This window comes from Anneissia japonica, unplaced genomic scaffold (genome assembly GCF_011630105.1).
Source record: "Anneissia japonica isolate Jap-2015-1 unplaced genomic scaffold, ASM1163010v1 scaffold119_len492752_cov174, whole genome shotgun sequence".
NCBI classification, from domain to species: domain Eukaryota; kingdom Metazoa; phylum Echinodermata; class Crinoidea; order Comatulida; family Comatulidae; genus Anneissia; species Anneissia japonica.
The window spans coordinates 272,244-277,317 of record NW_022730737.1 but is presented as its reverse complement, the minus strand read 5'-3'; the positions used below and the strand labels follow the sequence as shown (position 1 = coordinate 277,317).

The following is a 5,074-nucleotide window of genomic DNA, read 5'->3' as shown; positions in this document are numbered from 1 at the left end:
AATCCATATTTAGCAGGAAATTGATGTTAATTTGGAATAATCTTCTCAACATTAGCAGTAAAATTGGCTTCCTCTATTAGGAATTCCTCTGAGGTTTGGCAACAAATTCAAGTCTATAGAACTTTGTTTCTGAACTTTATTCTCTTGTTTTTAAATTCATTCTTATTATCTAACAAGTTCCATTTAAAGTTCAGATTTTGTATGTACTGTACTGTAGTCCTATTAGTTCATACAGAAGCTTGAAAAAAAAGTATGTAGTTTCACGCTGACAATTTGTAAAAATATTGTATTGTAAAAACAATATTGCATCATATGCAGAATCATGTTTTTTGTGTTTTAGGGTCTCTGATTGGTAGGAGATTCAGCCAAAGGCCTGGCAAAAGCCTTAATGAGGGAATTAATGAACAATATGGGATTTTGATGATAACATTTTATGATGAGAAAACCATTATAATTTAAATAATAATACAGGAATTTATACCATGCCTCTTGCAAGGGGGACAAGGCACAATAAGAACAAATTTAATCGTACCCTTTTCAAGTAGGCCTACCCTCTTCAAACCTCTCTTTGTAAAGAGAAAAAAAGCAGATTTTCTCTAGGGCACTATAGAAATTGACATCACACATAAAAAAAAAACAATAGGGGTGTTAAAATTGAAACAAAGGGGATTAAGTGACTTATTAGGGATTGTTAAACCATGGAGTCCTAAACTAATTCCTCCATGGTTAAACAAATGTGTGTCAGGTATTCAATAAAATTGAAACAATAAGATTGTCAAAAGTGTAGACAGTGGTGTCAGTATATGAAAGGAAGTTGATTAGCTTTTTTGTATAGTTTGTATAAGTAAGGTGATATTGATTGATAAGTACATTATGAAAAGACCACTTCCATTGGTTCAGAGTAATCAGTGACTGAAATATGGTGACGGTGGCTTATGATGTGAAAGAAATAAGAAGCAACCACTACACATTGACTTATCATTATAGATATAGACCTTAGATTGAAGTCATGTCAGAACATCAGATTTCCAACTACATCAAGTTGACTTCTAATCTTACGATTACGATGTAAATTTTGATGAAGATGAACTCATACAGAAATCTTACCGAAGAACAGAAAGTTCTGAATGGTGAGAATGAACTGGTAAGTTTTAGTTTTTAATCAAATTAACAAGTAATTATTTTTTATAGTAATGAATTTGAAGACTAAATAAAATCATATTTACCAATACATGTACTGTTTATTAAATTTGTAGAAAATTTGATAAAGGAAAACAAGGAAGCTATATAGATGAACAGATAGATCATGAATTTAATGAAGATAAATTGACTTTACATTTGTAATCTATCGAAAACTATCAATCATATTATATAACATACAGTGATAATGTTTTTTCTGTTATTGCAGTTTGAATATTTAAATGGTATGGAAGAAGAGAAAAATAACGAGGTAGATCTTATTGTGAACAGTCTGTGTATGAAATCCGTGGACATGTCAAGCTTGTAATTGGGCATTGGCATGAGCCGCCCTCAGTTCTCGCTATTATGAACAGAGTGTTTGCTGATGGAAAAAGAAACTGGACTTTAGAGTGCGCTACTAGGAACGGGAAAAAGTGAGAACGATATTCTAATGCTCAAGAAATTTACAGATCAATTATTATGTTGCTGATCAAAGCCCAATGAGGTTTGGTAAGTTTTATTCTATTATTATTATTTTGGTATAAACATAGGCGTTTTCTTTCTATATCTACTCCATTAATTACTTCTTTTGTAGCAGGGTTTAATTTTCTGCTGGATATGTTAGTGCAGGAAAAAGAATTAACTTTGATGTACATTGCCAATACTGGAAGTTATCGGTTCTTGCTCTTATTGGTCCTAAACAGTAAAGAAGACTATTCCTATTATATTTTTATTCTGAGTGAATTTCGACTAAGGTAGTGGAAATGTAAAAGTTACGATGTGGAAAACAGTCTTAATATAATATTACAGTATACCTGCTATAGTATATACTACCTGCTCTATCATTTCTGTGATTTTTACTTGTTTTTAGTTAAGGGTTTGTGTGTTTATGTATATTTTTTATATACTTATTTTCCTTATGTATTGGTTGAGTTAAGTTTGTACCTTTTTATTTACGCACCAGTTGTCATTGAGTGCCACCGATCTAAAGGTGTAAGTTCAAATATTTAAATAAAATAAATATTACAAGTTTCTTGGTTTGTTAGTACACTATTTTCTCTGTCCCGATAGCTGGTAGACAAATTTCCAACATTCAACTGTTTCGACTTCGACAATAAAGATACTAGTAGAGAGAAATTGGCAACCGTAGATGACACAAACTGTCAATCAGATTAAACCATTGATGAAGAGTACACGGAAACAACTGCTATATTTAATACAGTTAATGTAAGTGATTTTTTTTTGTTAGTTTCTCCTTATCATTCCTCCTATTTTTTATAGACTTATATAAAAATTGCTTGAATTTCTTACCTTACCTTATGTTTGTTTTTGTTTTTTGCAGTCTCCATGATCCTGAGATCGTTCACATTTAATCCGCATTTTCCTATTCACTGTTGGGTTCAACCTTTCGTATCGCATTGTGTTTCATGTACCTTGATGTAATTCTAGATGGTATGGCATCATCAATTTTTACTTTTATTCTTTGTTAACCTTAAATAATGATTAAATATGTGATGTGTAAGTTCCCTCGCAAACCAATATACACTATTGCGAAATTATGGTCAGTTACTTGATAGGGCTATGCAGTCTTTATTATCTTTATTATTTATATTTTGTGATAAGCAGATAAAAAAGCAGATAAGAGAAAATAACTGAACCTCGAATAATATAACTATTATTTTACAGAATTCTATGCCACATTAGGGAGATTTCACAACCTTACGAAAATGATAAGGAATACGAATACGTCAGTATCCTCATTATCGTGATGCGTGCCTAAAAAAGACTTGAAAATATGCTGTACAAGCTAAATATGATTCTTGATTCATGCAAAAGGCATGAATTGCCTACATTGACAAATATGCAACTATAGGGGGAGGGTTGTCTAAACATTTGATGATAGACGTAACCACATTCGTTATCATTTTTGTAAGCTTGTGGAAACTCCATAAAAAAATAAAGCAAAACTAGTTTACCATGCTGTCATAATATTATTATTTCCATTTAAAGTCAGGCTCCGGAAAACTTTTTTTCTTTTAGGTATTTTGTTAAGAACTGATTTTTTTTTTAAAAAGCATATTTGATGAAAAACTTAGAAGCAGTTAATGAGATACATAATTTTGAATATTTAAAAACTGGGGAAATATTTAATACGGAAACACCTAATCACCTCAATGGTGTTTTCAACAAGGCCGTATTACGGCATTGTACAGGCAAAAATAGCCTTTTTGCCTTGAAATCCTTTGAACAATAGGTAATTTTCTATTTAGACAGTTAAGTAAATTAGGGGGAGCAGCCTGTTTTCCTTAAAATCCCACGCTCAATAGGTAATCTTCTGTTTATCCTTTTTTGGTATCCAACATTACTTTGTAACATTCTTAATCCTGAATAGTCTTTTGTGTCTGCCTTTCCCCTTTTTAGTTAAAATGGACTCGTTAGTGTAAAAGATGATTTCAGTTGCCTTGAAATTAAACCTTTTTCTAAGTTGATAATCCCTAGCGATAAATCCTTAGTTTCTATGCTTTAAAACAGAGCTCAATCTAGAGTTTAAATTACTGTTTTCTTCATTTCCTAACAGTTGAGAAAGAAGCCTACTGTTTCTATCGGTTACAAAATCCTAAAAAATCGCAACCTCAGCCCAAAACATGGTGGTGGCGCTGAAGTTGGTGTGGACTCTCCTGCATCACCAATATACCTAAATGCTTCCTAGCCCATGTAAACTAAAAAATGCTTTTACAATAAGATTTTATACTCTTTTTTTGCCTATCTACAGTGAAAAGGTTTCTCTTCGCATCCTTAACTACCTGTTTGTCATCAACCTTAATGATTGGCCAATCTTCTACGGTACACAATAACTTTTTCATCTACTGTAATTAATGTTTACCAAATTGGTATTCATGTAGTTAAGGGTAAGAATGCTAACTTTAAACATACCTACATACTGTCTTGTCAGTGTAGGCATAATTCCTAGGCCCCCTTGAAACAAACCGTTTTATAAAATTCTCCTCCTTTAAATCAGTCTCATTGGTTAACTCCCCTAGGTAGTCACCTATTAACAGGGATTCCCATTCTTTGGGTTTATTGGTGAAAATCATACCAGGGTCTGTATTGATACTGTATCGTAGTGGAGCATTCTTTGCAGTTTATCTAAGATTTCGTAATGTTTAAGCCTGATATTCAGTGTGGTAAATGCAACCAGCACACCTTTCTTAACTAAGGGGATTGGTCATCAGTAATAGTATGTTTTATTTCAACTATGCTGTCGCTGTAAAAATTTACGTTGTTAACACACAAGGCTGGATCTGTCAGTATATTAAAGAGGGCATATAGTTTGGTTACTTGTTATCTCTCCCTTTGCCCAAATTTTCCCCAGAAACTATTAAACATTACTTTAGATAGGGAACGTAACAGAGGGTTATACTTAAATTTTGGTCATCCTCCCAATAATTTTCAAAGTAGATATCCCCATCATCATCAGTTTTACACCAATCACGGCATCCCGAATCCTTCCTGACTTAGATCTTTCCTTGAAATTCTAAACACATTGGATCGATTTAATTTAGTATCTGAGTTGTTTTCTGTACCTACCTGTTTGGAATAGTTCCTCAGTGCAAGTACAACAAAGGGGAAAAAATAACTTATTGTTTACTCTATATGGTAGTACAGGTTGAAACAAATCTTTTGATGGTTCAATAGAATATTTAATTATAACAACAAAAATCCAATCAAAGTATTTCCACGCGAAACCATATGGGAGGGTATCGAAATCTGGAAATACAATTCTTTTGTCGTAAAATTTATTGTATAATCTTTTTGCCTATTTACAGTAAAGAGTTTCCTCCTTTTCAAGTCCCTTGTAATTTATTTGTCGTCAACCTTAATGGTTGGTCTATCT

At 32.4% G+C, this 5,074-nt stretch overlaps 1 long non-coding RNA gene across 1 annotated transcript; it reads left to right on the top strand.

Annotated features, from left to right (window-relative positions):
* Window positions 1–714: 714 nt before the first annotated feature.
* LOC117115010 lies at window positions 715–3,712 on the top strand. Its single transcript, XR_004446476.1, has 4 exons — window positions 715–1,144; window positions 1,409–1,689; window positions 2,251–2,406; window positions 2,522–3,712. It is a non-coding gene; the product is annotated as an uncharacterized LOC117115010 (long non-coding RNA).
* Window positions 3,713–5,074: the final 1,362 nt, after the last annotated feature.